At 32.7% G+C, this 18,435-nt stretch overlaps 1 non-coding gene across 1 annotated transcript; it reads left to right on the top strand.

The window, feature by feature from the left end:
• Nucleotides 1-3,771: 3,771 nt before the first annotated feature.
• Nucleotides 3,772-3,878, top strand: LOC121216459 (small nucleolar RNA R71). The gene has a single exon (XR_005912641.1). It is a non-coding gene; the product is annotated as a small nucleolar RNA R71 (small nucleolar RNA).
• The last annotated feature ends 14,557 nt before the right edge of the window (nt 3,879-18,435 follow it).

Below are 18,435 nucleotides of genomic sequence, written 5' to 3'. Positions count from 1 at the left end.
CAGTTCTTGTTGGAATTAACTCATTACGCTCATTTTCAACAATCGTGATTCCACCTTTCTTCGACACACACTGCACCGGACTTACCCATGAACTACCTGAAATAGGATAGATGATTCTTGCATCTAACCATTTAATCACTTCCTTTCTCACAACTTCTTTCATAATAGGATTGAGCCTCCTTTTCCATCAGTTTGAGCTCTTTCTCCTTCTTCTAAAATGATTTTATGCATGCAAAAAGAAGGGCTTATACCTTGAATATCAGTTATGGTCCAACCAATTGCTTTCTTAAATTTCTTTAGAACAGCAATTAGTTGCTCCTTTTGATCTTTCGTTAGTTCCGCTCAAATAATCACAGGCAAAGTAGAATAATCACCTAAATAAACGTATTTCAAATGGGAAGTGTAACACCCTAATCCCGGCCTAAAAGTTAGGCTCGAATCTGGCGTGTCACATTGAAATGTTTTTGCGTTTGTTTGTTTTCAGTAAAGGTTTTTTAAAAAGTTATCACCTACAAAACCTTGTTGCGGAAGCTTAAGTTAAAGCAAATGATTTACGAAAACATGATATTTAAAAATTCAGGTGCGGAAATGTAGTGTTAGAAAACAATTATTGTTTTGGAAAACCGTGCTCTACTTTTAGCAGATATAACTCACAATCAACAACAAGAGAATCAAGAGGAAAAAGAAGTATTCGGCTTAATACAAAAAGAAAGAGTGATGATAGAACCAGTTAGAAAAAAAAAAAGGTGTATTTGGCCAAGCACAGTAGAGAGAGGAGATGATAAAATGAAAGTGCTTGAAAGGCCTAAGATGTGTTCGGTTGGGATTGTGAAGGAATGAGAAGTAGAGAAGATAGTGAAGAAAGGTGGGGAGAAGATTCGGCTTAGTAGAAAGTCTGAAAGGAGAAGAATTAGAGGGGAAGGGGAGAAGCACTCTTCGATTTTGAGAAACAGAGAAGTAGAAAGAATGGAAGAAGAAAGACGATTCGACAAATATTGAAAAGTGAATTCGGCAATACTAACCAGTTTTCCCCAAACTGTCAATTCGACAAAACTTCAACAACCAAAAACGGAGAACAGAAAACTATGTTCGGTACTTAAGAATTTAGAGCAACCGACCAAAATAAAATTGACCAAAAAGAGAGGAGAAAACCTCATAGCCGAATTTCCCATACACCAAAATACAAATCAGCATAACCTTCTACAACTCAAACTCCTCCTTTCTGTCCACAATCCACTCCTAAAATTCCTCCCTGATATCCTCCTCAAATCACTCCACATATCACTCCAACCACTTATTTATCAGAATTTTATTGCAACACAACCACTAGTCGAACCAAGCTACAAAATTAATACCCCATTGTGCAACCTAGGACTTGAACCTCAGACCTCACAGTTACACAACAGACCACCTTGCCACTACACCACAGGCTCCTTTTTGCGTCACATTTTATCTTCAATTAATAAAAAGGTCTAAATCCAAAGTCCAAGTTCTTTTAAAAGAAAACCAAAATAAATTGCAAGAGCCAAGACTTGAACCCAGGATCCCTTGCAACCTTACTGATGCCACAACCACTAGACCACATGCTTTCTTATATCATTTTTTAACACAATAATTTAAAAGGCCTACAACCAAGCATCCAGGGTTTTATCCACTTAAAACCAAAATTTTTGCTAAAGCCCAAGTTTGAACCCAGGACTTTTCCAACTCCTCTTAGGACCCTTAACCACTAAAGCAAACATTCTTTTGTGTCATTTCCTAGCTCACATAAACTTTTATGCTCAGCTTCCTAACCGTTCTCTTGCTTAAGGCCCAATACTTCTAGGCCCAAATTTCGGGGCATTACAGGAAGAAAGTACCATTAGCTTGAGTTTAGGTGGGTTTTCAATTGACAACTGGGTTGCACAAATTCTCTAACTTCCAACTCCAATGGTTCAAACTGTGTAGATTGAATAAAATTTCCTGGATTGGCTTCTATTAAAGCCATGTTTTCTTCACCTTCTTCATCTTCCAAAGGGTCAAAATCTAAAGCTTTCTCCAATGGATCTTCGTCAAAGTTACTTTCCATAAAAACCAAGGTTTCTATCTCTTCCATAACTTAACACTCCTCTGCCGGATCGGGCAATTTCATCGCTTTAAGAATGTTAAAGATTACCTGATCATTTTGAACTCGCATAGTGAGTTCTCTTTTCTGCACATCAATTAATATTCTTCCTGTGGCTAAGAAAGGTTTCCTAGGGATGATCGACACTTGTCTGCTTCAAAATCTAAGACAATGAAATTAGTAGGAAAAATAAATTTATCAACTCTTACCAAAACATCCTCGATATTTCCTTCGGGATATGCTAAAGATCGATCTGCTAGCTGAAGCGTCATAGTTGTAGGTCTTACTTCACCTATCCCTAACATCTTGAAAATAGACTTAGGCATCAAGTTGATACTCACTCCTAAGTTACACAAAGCTTTACCACAGTAAGATTCACCAATGTTACAGGGTATAGTAAAGCTTTCTGGGCCTTTCAATTTTGGTGGCAATTTGTTCTGCAGGAACGCACTGCACTCCTTTGTCAAGGCAACAGTCTCATACTTACTCAGTCGTTTCTTCTTGGACAGTATATTTTTCATAAACTCCACATAATTCGGCATTTGTTCTAAAGCTTTCACCAATAGAATATTGATGTGTAACTGCTTCAAAACATCCAAAAACTTCTTGAATTGCACCTCCTGTTTCTGCTTGTTTTGCTGCAATCATTGCAAATATGGAGATGATGGAACTTTCGGTTGAACCAGACAGCTTTTCTGAGTAGGTAAATCTTCATTCAAAAAAGATGTTAAAATATCTGAATTCACTAAGTCAAGGTTTACCTTGTCAAACTTTGCAGATTCTGATTCCTTTGGTTAGGAACATCAACAGCTAGTTGATTCTTCTCAACAAGCTTATCTTCGACATCAATCAATTGGGTTTCTAGAATTTTACCACTTCGCAATACCACTGCCTTGATATGTTCTTTACCCAAATTTCTTGGATTCTCAGTATCGCTCGAAAAGGTTCTTTGTGGTCTATTACGTAGCTCCGTAGCTAACTGACCCATTTGGCTTTCTAAATTTTTCAGTGCTGCTGCTTGGCTTTGGTTCAAAGCGTCATTCTTTGCCATTTACACTTTCAACAGGTTCTCCAAACTGTTTGATACCTCAGCTTGAGATGGTTTTGGAGCTTACTGATTAAACCCTTGAGTTTGGTTGGGTCTTTGCTGCAATAAGTTGTTGTTTAGTCCATTTTCTTGGTTGCTCCAAGAAAAGTTAGGATGATTACACCATGAAGGATTGTAGAAATTGGACTGGGGTCCTTGTCCACTCCTATTTTGATATTGGTTCCCCACATAGTACACTAAATTGGGATTTGATAGACAATTCTCAAAAGAATGACCTTCCCTATAGTACACACAGGAAACTACATCAAACAGACTTGGTGTCTGAGCTGCAGAATTATTAGCACTATTAGCGGTTAATTGTTTTATTATAGAGGAAATAGACGATACCTGAGCTGATAACGAAGTGAGGGTGTCAGCTTCATGAAATCCGACTACACGTCTTCCTGAAGCTGTTCGATTTGTTGGCCATTGATAGTTATTACTTGCGATCCTCTCGATGAACTCATAAGCCTCATTATAATACTTAGACAAATTTGCACCATTCGCGGAAGCATCTACCATCAATCTTGTAAGTGCATTGAGACCATTATAGAATGCCTCCAACTGGATACAATGAGGAATCCCATGATAAGGACAATTATGAAGTAACTCCTTGAATCGCTCCCAAGCCTCATACAAAGACTCGTTATCCAATTGTTGGAAAATTGTGATCTCGTTCCTTAACTTAGCTTTATTTCTAGGTGGGAAATACTTAACCAAAAATCTCTATGCTAATTCTTGCCATGTAGATATGGAACTTGGTGGCAATAAGTTGAGCCAGGCTCATGCTCATTCTCGTAATGAGTACGAAAACAACTTCAACCTCAGTACGCCTTTAGTTGCACTGGCTATCTTGAATGAATCACTCACCTCCATAAACAATCGAAGGTGGATATGTGGATCTTCTGTGGGCATACCACTAAATTGCCCACCGTTTGTAGCATTTGAAACATCACTGGTTTCAATTCAAACTGGGTTGCCTCAATATCTGGCCTTCTAATTTCTGAGTTTAACTTACTGAAAAGTGGTACAGCATATTGTCTGATGCATCAGTCCCCATCATCGGCAATGAGGATAGGATTTCGTACTTGATCGACTTCATTACCTTGGTCTTGATTTTGATTTCCAAGGTCCATCTCAACTTGTCTTTGTCTGAAAGTTCACTCAATTTCAGGGTCTACAGGGAGTAAATCAATAATTCGATTGATGCCCATAAACACCTGAAAGGAAAATCACAAAAATTTAAAAGAATAAGTTAGTAATGTTAGAAATAAATCAAATTGAAAATAAATAATTTCACGAAAAAATGACTATGGCAACATTTAACAGTCCCCGGTAACGGCGCCAAAAACTTATAACACATAGGTTTGTGCAAGTGTACACAGTCGTTATCAAGTAATAAGTAACTATCGAGTTATCGTCTCCACGGGGATTGTATTTGTGCGAAGTCACTTAATTAATAAAATTATATTAACAATTTGGTAAATAAAAACACAATATAGTTGAGAAGTGGTGATTAAAATATATTAAACTAAATGCAATGATCCGTAATGCAAATTATCCTATGTATGTAAACTACATGAATGAAATAGATTTTAGTACAATTAAACACAGTTTGCAACAATTATAACATAAATAAACTAGGACAAATATTTTAATTAAACTCAATTTATTATCAACATGCTTAATAACATTCAAAAAAACATTCCATGGCAACTCGATCTTTCATGAGTTTGGAAACGACATTAGATCCTTTCGGAATCCTTTACTTAGTAAATACACATTTTATTAATCCTTATTTACTAAGGGTTTCCTAGCATTCATGTGAGGTAACAGGGACGTGTTAGGTTTGAAACAATTTAATCACACAAATCTAAAAACTATGCAGATAACAGAGCTTGGTTAGAGATGTTATACAACCTTCAATTTAATCGGGTCAGGATCTAAATTTGAGCATGTACATTTCAATTATGTGTCCATTAGCCGTCATCTGGTCAGGATCGCTCAGCTAATTCAGGTGCATTTCAATCATGTATGAACGAAATACATAATTGATTTTAATTGAAAACATGATTGATTGAGGCACAAACATTATAAGCATGAATCAAATAAATATTATTTAATCAAAGCAATCATCCTAGCTTAAATAAAATTAAGCTAACATTGTTGTAAACAAGAACGAAGAACACATAACAAACATCTTTATATTAAATTAGAGAAAAGGAAGATTAAACCCAATTTAGAGTGGCTGTCACCCAAGACTCTGACTGATGAGGCTCCTTCATTCCTTTGCTTTGCTCTTTTGCTGATGGCTCTCCAAGGTGGCCGACCAAGGTTTTTTAAGAGGATTAATTGCTAAAATCTCTACGAAGAGATGATTCTAGGCGTGGGAATGGAAAAGGCTAAGAGAATTTGGAGAAAAGAGAGAATAATGAATGATGAGAATGAATGAGGAATGATTGAGGGATGATGAATGGATGACTGGGAGGGTCTTATTTATAGGTGGGAAGAAGGGGATAGTTTGCTGAAAATAGTGGATGTTAACCTCTTCAAATCTCCTCAAATTATTGCCGGCCATGCTTAGTGGCTTTTGACTTGATTTTTTTGCTTGATTTTTAAACAATTTTGGATGCCACACAACTCAGGACTGAGACTCAGTCAATCGTAAATCTTCGGGCAAATATCTAATTTCTTCAACACTGCAAGGACCTTGTGTAATTAAACCAAAGAATGGTTTAAATGGACAACCATGTGTAGCCGAAGGGTTGACTTGGTCTCCAATTTGGATAGTTTTGTAATCCAGCAAAACTATTAAACCTATCTAGAATAAATCAACAAGTTAGAGGACCAAAGAATAAAATTTATCCAAATTAATTAATTAATTAAAACCCAAATTATTAATGAAATATTTTAAAATGAATTATTAAATATAATTTTATATTTTATTATTTAATTTAATCATGCATGGTCCACTTTATGTCTTAAAAAATATAATATATTCAAATTAATATAAAATAAGTCATATTATTGCATGAAAACTATATAATAAAGTATAAAATCACATTTTAATAATTTATATGTCCTAATTTCATATTTTCACATATTTCATTAATTTATTAAATAATTACTTAGTTTTAACAATGAATTTAAGTAAAAAGGTGATAAATTACATAGGAAATATCCTATATTTTTCTGTTTACAAATGCTCATATTAACCACAATGAAAACAATTCATTAAGCATCAAAGAAACAACCATATTGCACAACCTCAGTAGTTCCAAATCTAGTGTCATATTATACTTACTAGTTCATTATTACTAGTTCTTTTACATGGTAAACATATTCACTTTTAAGAATATATCCTATTACACATTATCATCTAACATTCAAGCATATATCACAATATTCAAAACATCTTTACACATAAATTGCATAATGGTCACATACTCATTTATGCATACCTCACATTACACATATACATTTTAATATAATTTGGCACTTGAGCTATGAAACATAAAAGTGAGCTCTATCATCACTCATCAGATACATAGATCTCCAATACACCAAACATAGACTCATAGAGTCAAACATGTCCCAAAAGTGAAGCATAAAGCTAACACTCTCCTTATTTCCCCTCATATGTCCAGTTGAATGGAGCTTAGCTTACATTCCCTTATCCCTCCAACATGTCCCAAGGCCTCAATGCCCAAAATCACTGTACATATAGGTGAGTACTCAAAATCCTATGGCATGCCAACTATATCCAATGGTTTCAAGATCACAAGGCCAAAATATTCGAAGTCAAACACATATCACTTACCGATTATCTGTGCACAATCACAACATATTTGCATCTTTAGCAAAATACTATCACTAACATTTAACGTATACATAACATGTACATATTTTCACTTTCGCAACAGTTATCATAACCACATATCACATGTTATATCATCTCAATTTACATATTCACAAACACATAAGCACTTTATTCACAAGATAACATAGGTATGAGAAAGCTTAAACTTGGAATTTAGAGTAGGGGTTTAGGCTACTACTAAATTCCCAAATAACGCATTGAATCATGTCCAGAGCAATTATTCCAAACACTCACCAATTACGCTTTCGCCGAAAAGCCAAAAGGTCAAACTAGTTTTTCCTTGCCTTTATCTCTACTCGTAGAAGGTTCTATCGAATCCAGAACTTCAACACAAAAAATTCATACAACAATGCATCCAAAAATTAGCTAAGGACTTATGACAAGCATACAAAACATAAGGCTAAACTAAGTTCTCATGTAACCGAAACTTATAACATAACAAACTTTAATTTCAGATATCTTGACCTATACTTAATCCTTTATCCTAAAACCAATTCTGTTCATCTTTTAATTCACCTACTACTAATTCCAAGCCTTTAAACTACAATAAAATACTCAATTCATAGTATCGACTTTTTCCACATGTTTTATGGCTATTTTCTAAAAATTCGTTAAAACTTAAGAAATCTTTAACGAAACTTCAAAGTAAGTTTATAAACCTTCTAATCACATCAGATCTAATTGAAAAACACTTTGAAACCATGTTTTTATCCAAAATCACAAAATCCACCATTAACGACCCAATTTTTGACTTTTATTTAAAACATGCGATTTAATGACTAAAAACATAGTTTTAAAGAATAAATAACATTTAAAAATATTTAGAAGTTGAACTGTTACCATAGACAACAAAAATCCAAGCATTAGATCGAAAATTTGAAAACTCGAAAGCTTAACAATGGAGGAAACAATGGTGATCTGGGGTGTTTTTCTTGGTCTTTTTTAATGGTTTGTAACTTAAATATGATAGAAATCAACAGGAATTAGGATTTGGAGTTCAAAATTGATTGGAATAGCAAGAGAGAACAATGGACGACAAACACTAGTTTTGGGGGTTGTTTTTATGTGAAATAATTTGGAGATTGGGGTTTTTAGCTTGAATTTTAAAATCTGGTTAAATTGCTTCATAAAAATTCTAAGTTTTGACTTTTTTAAAAATCAGTCCTTTTTGCAAAATTAAATGTATTTAGAACTCATTTTCAAAAATTTATTTAATTTTCTAAAAACCATAATTAAAAAATTACTGGTATATCATGTCACAAAATTTCTAACACTCTAACGCTGAAATTCCTAAAATACCCCTAAAACTCCTAGGTCCTATTTTGGGGTGTTACATTGAGCCTTAAATAATCCTTTCTTGATGAGCCTCATGTTGAAGCCTTGAGCCTAAACAAATTGAAAACTCAAACCTTTTTTGTCCCTAGCATTAAAAAAGGCACTATGTAATGGACATTGAGCCACATACATTAAGGGTTAGGTAGAGACATTCTGGTGGATTTATTTGTGCATGAGAGAAAAAGAAGAGGTTGTATGATATGGTAGGTATAGATACTTGCTAATTAAAAGTAGTACAAAAAAGAAAAATATGTATAAGTGAAATAAAAGTAAAGTGAGGGTTAAAAGCATTGCATGTGAAAGGATGCAAAAAAAAAGAAGAAAGAGCTCAAATGAAAAATCAAATTTGAACTTAAACAAAAATCTTTTAGTTCATAATGTGTAATACTTGCTCACTTACTATACGTTCCAATATCTTTTAGTATCTTCTAATATTTTTGACAGAAAAGGAGAAATAAGGAGGTGAGCTTTATGATTAAATAGGACAAAAGGGGAACAATGTTGTGTTCTTTACTATTTCTAGTGCTTGAAACCATTTTGAGCTACCTTTTTCTTTGAAGTCCAAACCGTCCTAAGCCTTAGAACGTTACTAGCGTAGAAGACCTTTGCAACCAAAATATTTTACTCACACAATTCTCTTAATTTGTTTGCATTTACTTGGATGAGCACCTTTGATTCTTTAACACCCCAAACCCGGCCTAATCATTATGGACGAATTCAAAAAGCTACATTGGCCATCGAAATGACCCATGACAACTTTCTTGATTTCAAACATACTTTTTTAACCATTCGCTTAGTTCGCTCAAAACTAGTAAAATTGATTGTTCAACTTTATTTTCTATCTCATTTCAAAAATCATTTGTCCACGAAAATGGTCGAAATAAACTTTCAAAAATTTTAAAAAATATTTTAAAACTATAGGCTTATCAACTCAAAAAAATTAAATAAATATTTTATTTTAATTTCATAAAAACCATGCAACTTTCAAGAATCAGAATAAATGATATCTCAATTGTAAACTTTCAAGCATTTATCCAAAACTATTTCAGATTTTCAGTCATACTTCTAAATCATTTGTCTTTTTATTCAAAATTGGAGAACTTGGTTATTTGTTATTATTTCATAAATAAAAACATATTAACTTCATAAATCAAATGTTTTTAGAAAACTCATTTGTAAAAATTAATAATTTTAAAAACAAAGTCTAATTTTATTAAAAACTCATTTTTCAAAAATGTAGTAGGAAAAATATATTTTTGATAGATTTTATTTTAAAAAATGAGTTCCATTTGAAATCTTATCAAATACTAACTTATGCAATTTTTAAAACTTAACATTAGGAAATCAAGTCATGCAAATCATAATAAAATCCCCAAAATAAAGTCCCATGCCATAGTACCATAATTGAACATAAAAAGTCCCAAATAGCAATAAAGTCCATAAAAATCCAAATCATAAATAAAAGTCCATATTTATTTAAAATCCATCTCCGAGAGCATCACGAACGACCGTGTCTGAGTTCTAACCACGAAGATTATCTGAAACACATAAGTAAAGTGGGTGAGCTATAAAGAGCCTAATGTGAGATCAACAGAAATATAATTGCATACATATCAAATTATCATCTCAACATATCAATCATCTTAACAATCACAAGTTCTAACACTGATACTTATGCATGAACACGTCGATGCATATTTTAAAATGATGTTTTATAAAATTTCCTACCCATCTCCGCTACACACCAGTATCGAGTTCCCAAAAACTCATCCATTGGAAACACCATTTGTAGACAAGCCACCACCAGATAAACTGCCATTGATAACACTTTTTGGACAAGTCACCACATGTGCAGATATGCTACCATTGAAAGACTTTGTGGACAAGCCACCATTGATTTGCAAATAAACTGCCACGTACTTCCACCTTTCACAAAACCCACCGCATGCATGTGATATGGCAATTTCACTTTTTAACACATATTATTCATTTTTACACTTAGGCATTTAACCATGCTCTCTTAATCACATATCACTTAATAATCAGTTTTAATCCCTTTCACATGCTTTTCACATTAGGTCATAGATCTGAATATTAACATGTATATAGATAGATATCACATATTTAAATTATCAAACGTATCACATAAGCCATGCATCACATATCATGAGAATGAGATCTACACATACATCTTTGTCAAAGTTATAATCACATCATATATCATCGTTTCATAGAATTACTCGGTTAGAGTCACTTACTTGGTTCCCCTTGATCAGTTTTTCAACTCCTCTTTGAATACTTAGTGTCCTCACGATTAATTATAATTAATTTATTAATATAAAAAAGAAAACAAATCACACACAACCAATATTATTGAACCCATACCTTTTTTGTATATCCAAAATGCCACAATCCCCTATTATTAATTCCGTTTGGATCTAAACTTGAAAGATGTATCTAAAAAAAAAATGATCTTTATCGGTTAGAATCTGTCAAAAAAATATTTACTATTAATAGATTGATCATTAAAAATTTCACCATAACACTTACCCCACAGTTTGCACACTTGAATCTATGATTTCTAATCCAAAGTTAAGGATCTCTATTATTATTATTGATTGGACCTTCAAAGAGAGTAAAGGATAGTATTAATACATAAATAATTTAATAAGGACAATTACTATGGCCACTATACCATTCGGCCAAGAAAGAACATCAACAAGAGGAGGAGTTTATGATCAAATAACCCACACTTACACACTTAATCAATTCAAAATGAACAGTGGATTGATAAAGACTTGAGATTGGAGAGTTGGATGATTTAAAAGAATTATTAAAATGAGACGGTATAAGATTAATAAAAATAAAAGAATGGCTAAGAAATGTGGAGAAAAAGAGGAAAACTCAACCACTGGTGGTGGCGACGGTGGCGGCGGTCTGACGAAAGGTGTAGTAAAAGAAATGGTGAAGGTTTGACAAAACAAAAGTGAAATATTATTATGAAATAAAAAGGAATGGAGGAGAAAATAATACCACAATGGTTTGTGGTGGTGGTCATGGTATCGATGGGTGGTGACAGGGAAGAGAAAGAGGGGGAGGAGGAGGAGGTGTAGTGGCCACGAGGCACGACGGTCGGTGGTGGAGGGTTTAGTCATGGTGGAGGAAGGAAGCACAAGTAAAAAGAGGAAAAGGTGGTGGTGTTGCAAAAAGAGAGAAAAATAGGTGAGAATAGAGAGGAAAAAAGAGAATATGGAGGAGAGGAAGGAGGGGACGGCAATGATAGGTTGGCGAGTTAGAGGAGAGGTTTGTCAACTTGGTCTAGGTTCAATGAACCTCTACTACAGAAAGGGTGAGATGAAATGGTAAGAGAGGGAGACAATGAGTAAAAAGGGGGATCATGCTCCCTCAAGTTATAGTAAGTTTGACCCATAATGGAAGAAAGGAATCCTCATATTCATTGAAGCTTTGGGATGGATGGCAAGCTTAATAATCACATGGGTTTTTGTGTTAAAAATTAAATAAAAAGATAAGAACAAAGGGACTTAAACTTAGGACCTCTAAGATAGCAAATGAGCATTAAACCACTAGATCACGTCACTTCTTTCTTTTTATTTTAATAGAAAATATTTAAAAACATGGGATGACCTTTGCTAAGGGTTTAAAACAAATTTATACCAAAAAAAATTAATGAGAGGGAAGGGATTCAAACTCAGATCATCAAGGATAGCTCCACCACTACTCAATCACTATAATTGATATTTATTTATTATTAAATAAGTAAGAGATTATCTAAATAAAAATTCAGTTGTGACCACTCTTGGTTCATTAACCTAATTTCTACTAACCCAATTTTTTGGGATGTGACAACTCTCCCCTCCTTAAAAAGAATTTTGTCAAAATTTCTATTGTCAAGCCAATTCACTTATCCATAAAATTCATAACCCTTCTTTCTAAACCAACCACCATGCTTTCACTGTACAACTCTGATTCCAATGTAGTTCTAATACTTCACCTTAAATTTCCTATTGATTTCTTATTTACTTACATGGATTTTCTCAAGGGACTATCTATAGAAATATCACTAACGATTTCCTCATTCCCAAATTCTCAGTTTCAAAAATGCACTTTTAACAACAACCATTTAGGGAAAATAAATTCACAATCAATGCAAGGTACAATTAGAATGGATCATAAAGGTACCTTCATTAATGTCAGATGCATCTCGAACCTCTCGATGCCTAGCAGTATAAGCCAGTCTCTAATTTCATTTTTGAGTCGAAGCTTGCACTTACCTAAAAAATATGTGAACGATTTTTAACATGATGGTTAACCGACCTTCATCTTGATTTGAAACGTACTTTTTTTAAACCATTTGCCCAACTTGTTCAAAGCTATTAAAATCGAATGTTCAACTTTATTTTCAATCTCATTTCAAAAACCATTTGTCCATGAAAATGGCCGAAATAAACTTTCAGAATTTTGAAAAAAAATATTTTGAAACTATTGGCTTATCAATTCAAAACAAATGAAATAAATAGTTTATTTTAATTTCATAAAAATCGTGCAAATTTTAGGAATCAAAATAAATAATATCTCAATTGTAAACATTCAATCATTGATTCAAAACTATTTCAGATTTTCAATCATACTTCTAAATCATTTGTCTTTTTATTCAAAATTGGAGAACTTGGTAATTTGTCATTATTTCAGAAATAAAAACATATTAACTTTATAAATAAAATTTTTTTAGAAAACTCATTTGTAAACATTAATAATTTTGAAAACAAAGTCTAATTTTGTTAAGAACTCATTTTCTAGAAATGCAATAGAAAAATGTGTTATTGACATATTCTATTTTAGAAACCGGGTTTCAAGCGAAATCTTATCAAATATTAATTTATGCAATTTTTAAAACTTAATGTCATGGAAGTTATTTATGCAAATTAGAATGAAAAATTCCCAAAATAAAGTCTCATGCCACAGTCCATACCCAAACTTATTACAAACCCAAAATATCAAAATAAAATTTAATTACTTTAATTTAAAAAAGAATTCTTAGAAACTCCAAATGTCGTCGTCGAATCCTAACCTCAGGGTTATCTGTAACATCCGAAAACTGTAGGGGTGAGCTATAAAGCATAGCGTGAGATTAACATAAACACAATCACAAAAATACATACAATCATAATAATCATATCAGTTTCATATAACGCAATATTTCACACTTATACTATGCATGATCATGTCAATGTACATTTCGTAAAACGATGCATATTTTCTTAAAAAGATCCTACACATCTCTGCTACACACCAAAATCAAGTTTTTCCCAGAACTCATCCATGCAACACATAAAACTGCCAATAATCAATATCGTGGACAAGCCACCAAAACTGCATATATGCTGCCACATAATCAAAATCATGAATAGTGTCACATTAATGCAGGTAAACTGCCACATACTTCCAGTTTTCACATATCTCACCCCATGCATGTGATATGGGTAAAATCACTCAGATCATATAGGCATGTTTATCAAGAAAATCTTATATATACACATGGTACCAAAATTTAACAATTTATTTTCATGCGAACATGACATGAGAATGAGATGTACATATTTTTCAAGTCAATAATAAGCATCAATATCACACAACATGTTTTTCACAACATATACAGTTTGGGAAATACTTACTTCACAAAATCCATATCGAAAAGTATCCTTATCAATAACATTATTTAAATAACAACACTTTTATCAATATAAAACAAAGACTTGATTTAATTTAGTGTTAAAACCCACACCTGATCATAGATCTGATGTGCCACAAATTTCTAAGAACGCCTACACATGGATCTAACAATTAGATTACCTATTCAGTCAACAATGGCGATCTTACGTTAAAAATGATCGTCAATAAGGTTGATACAAAAGTGGTGTTGATTTTTCCGTTATCACTTACCCTTAAAATAATCTCTTGGAAAATGATTTAAATCCTAACGTTTAGTGGTCTCTCAAGTTGATGTTGATCGACCTTTCAACAATTTATGACATAAGAGATGTTAATACATGAGAAAGATAATTTACTAAGGCTCTCTAAAGTATTCGGCCAAGGGAAGAAAAATATTTCTACACAACCCTTAGTCTTATACTTACTATGTTGAAACAGAAGGTTCGACAGATTGTAACGATCAAGAATCGGAGGGGAAAAAATGATCTAAAAGGAGGATTATTTAAAATAAGCTCAAGAAAAATAGAGTTTAGAATTGGGTATTAAACAAAATATTTAATGTAGAATTTTTGACTATATAAAAAAATAATGAACATTCAAAATAAAGAAGAGAGAAATGATCTTCACTGTTGGCAGTGGTGCTATGGCGATGATGGTGACGATCTAACAATGAGACAGCGGTTCAATAGAGGAGAAGGAAATAATATGTGTTCGGTCATTCTCTTAAAATAGGAGCAAGGAAGAGAGAAAAGAAAATAAGAAATTGGGAGAAGTTGCGCGATGGTTGCCCCGATGGTGGAGGGTGGCACTAGGGGCATTGTTTGAAGAAAAATGAGAGGAGAAATGTGGAGGTCTGGTGGTGACGATGGTGGTTCAAGGAAAAAGGGTGAGGGAGGAGAGGAGGAAAAATAATACAAATGGTGGTTGATGGCTAAAACAAAATAAAAAGGGAGAAAATAGGACGAGCAAAAGAGGAGGTGGCAAAGATGAATAGGAAAGTAAAATATGGACAAAATTCAGCTTGTCTAGGTTCAATGTATGACACACAAGGTAAGTGTGAAGAAAATAGGCTTGTAGAGGGGACAAATGAGAAAAAAAAGGATCAAAGGAGTGAAAAAGGGGGCTTAATTAGGGAAGGTTGACTCACACACAAGGAAAGAATCTTTCCTCATGCATAGTAACTAGGCTGGATGGAAAAGAGTGTTCACATTAGCTAAAGCTGTCAAAAAAATTAAATAAAAATTTGGGAGTGTTAGGAGCTGAACATAAAAACTTTAGGAAATTATTTAGGCACTAACCATTTGACCAAATTACTCCTTGTGATCATTTAAACAAAAAATATTTAAAAACATGGGATGACCTTTTCTAAGGGTTTAAAACAAATTTGTACCAAATATAAATTAAGGAGAGCGAAAGGATTCAAACTCAGGTCATTAAGGACAGCTCCACAACTACTCAATCACTATAATTGATATTTATTTATTATCAAATGAGCAAAATATTATATAAATAAAAATTTTGAGGTGACCATTCTCGGTTAATTAACCCAATTTATACTAACCCAATTTTTGGGATGTGACATACAAACCAAAATTCTTGTTGAACCAATAGAACCTCTAGTATTTGCTTTTACAATATTCTATTGTGGTCTATCCTCTCTAGCCTGCTTCAAAGGTCGTGAATTTGGGCCAGTAGAACTAGACTTCCTCTTATTCCGTACTTTTTTCTTTTCCTTTCTCTAATATTCCTATCACTTACTTCCTTCTACTATTTTGTTCTTCTCAACCGTAGTCTTGAAAACCCCTTTCTAAAACACCCTACATTGCTTGGGATATTTTATCATCCCTAGTTTCGCAATTTCTGCCTTTAACGATAAATGCTTTAATGATGCCATTTGTCTCAAGGTTAGGCACAAGTCCTTTAAAAGCTAACGAATAATGATGAGCTACTCGACATTGTGCTCCTCAAAAATCACTTACCACGGGTTTGCATACCTCGAGTTTTCATATTTCTTTCTTGAGTCTAAAGTCTTATATTCTCCATAGTTCAAAAATAAAGAGTCTAACTATTTCCTGAGTGTTTACGGTCTAATTTTTACAGTTTTAATCTATAATTTTAAATAATACAATCTTAATATGTCTACAGTTTAGCAATAATAGTACTAACTTTAGAACGACATCGGAGTTCTCAGATTTTAACTTTTGTGAACATATCATAAATATTACCTTGTGGCATGGTTCCCAAAATGCCCTTTTAATATGCATGTAGACTCAAAAAAAATTCCGTGGTCCGAGTTTTGAACTGGGCTCTAATACCGCTACATGTAACACCCTAAACCTGGTCCAGTTGTTATGATCGAATTCGGAAAGCTACATTGGCCCAGAAAAACTTTCTTGATTTCAAACATATTTCTTTTAAACCATTCGCGCAGTTCGTTCAAAATTAATAAAATCGAATGTTCAACTTTATTTTGAATCTCATTCCAAAAACCATTTGTACACGAAAATGGTCGAAATAAACTTTTAGAATTTTGAAAAAATATTTTAAAACTATTGGCTTATTAATTCAAAACAAATTAAATAAAACGTTATTTTAATTTCATAAAAAACGTGAAAATTTCAAGAATCAAAATAATAATATCTCAATTGTAAATATTCAATCATTTATTTAAAATTATTTCAGATTTTCAATAATACTTCTAAATCATTTGTCTTTTTTATTCAAAATTGGAGAACTTGGTTTTTCATTATTATTTTAGTAATAAAAACATATTAACTTTATAAATCAAATGTCTTTAGAAAACTCACTTTTAAAGATTAATAATTTTGAAAACAAAGTATAATTTTATTAAAAACTCCTTTTTAAGAAATGCAGCGAAAAGATATATTCTTGATAGATTTTATTTTAAAAATTGAGTTTCATACGAAATCTTATTAAATAATAACTTATGCAGTTTTTAAAACTTAATGTCCTGAAATCAAGTTATGCAAGTCAGAATAAAATCACCAAAGTAAAGTCCCATACCAGAGTACCTAATTTAACCCAAATAGCAACAAAGTCCATAAAATTCCAAATCATAAATAAAAGTCTATATTTATTTAAAAACCATTTACAATAGCATCACCGATGACTGAATCCGACTTCTAACCATGATGATTATCTAAAACATATAAGTAAAGTGGGTGAGCTTTAAAGAGCCCACTGTGAGATCAACAGAAATATCATCGCATACATATCAAAATATCAATCTCAACATATTAGTCATCTTAATAATCATAAGATTTAACATTGATACTTATGCATGAACATGTCGATGCATATTTTAATACGATTCACATTTTATAAAATTTCATATCCATCTTCGCTACACACTAGTATCGAGTTCCCAAAAACTTGTCCATCCGAAACACCATTTTTGGATAAGCCACCACTGATTTGCATATAAACTACCACTGATAATACTTTTTGGACAAGCCAACACATATGCAGATATACTACCACTGAAAGACTTTGTGAACAAGCCACAACTGATTTGCAGATAAACTACCACATACTTCCACCTTTCACAAAACCCACCTCATGCATGTGATATGGAAATTTCACTTTTTAACACATATTATTCACTTTTATACTTAGGCATGTATATATGCTATCGTAATTACATATCACTTAATAATCACTTTTAATCACTTTCACATTCATTTCACATTAGATCATAGATCTTAATATTAACATATACACATATAGATATCACATATTTAAATTATCAAATGTATCACATAAGCCATGCATCTCATATCATGAGGATGAGATCTACACATACATCTTTTCCAAAGTTATAATCAGATCATATATCATGCGTTTCATAGAATTACTCAGTTAGAGTCACTTACTTGGGTTCCCCTTAATGAGTTTTTCAACTCCTCTTTGAATATTTAGTGTACTCAAGATTAATTATAATTAGTTTATTAATATAACAAAAGCAAACACATCACACACAACTAATACTATTGAACCCACACCTTTTTCCTAGATCCAAAATGCCACAATCCCCTAGTATTGATTCAGCTTGGATCTAAACTTGAAAGATGTATCTAAACACACAAATGATCTTTACTGGTTAGAATTTGTCAAAAAAATATTTATTCTTAATAGATTGATCACTAAAAATCTCACTATAACACTTACCCAACGATTTGCACACTTGAATCTACGACTTATGATCCAAAAGGATCTCTCCTATTATTATCGATTGGACTTTCAAAGAGAGTAAAGGATAGTATTAATACGTAAATAATT

Source organism: Gossypium hirsutum, chromosome D04, assembly GCF_007990345.1.
Source record: "Gossypium hirsutum isolate 1008001.06 chromosome D04, Gossypium_hirsutum_v2.1, whole genome shotgun sequence".
Lineage (NCBI taxonomy): Eukaryota > Viridiplantae > Streptophyta > Magnoliopsida > Malvales > Malvaceae > Gossypium > Gossypium hirsutum.
Note: the sequence above shows the minus strand (reverse complement) of the source record. Positions and strands in the feature narration are given on the sequence as shown.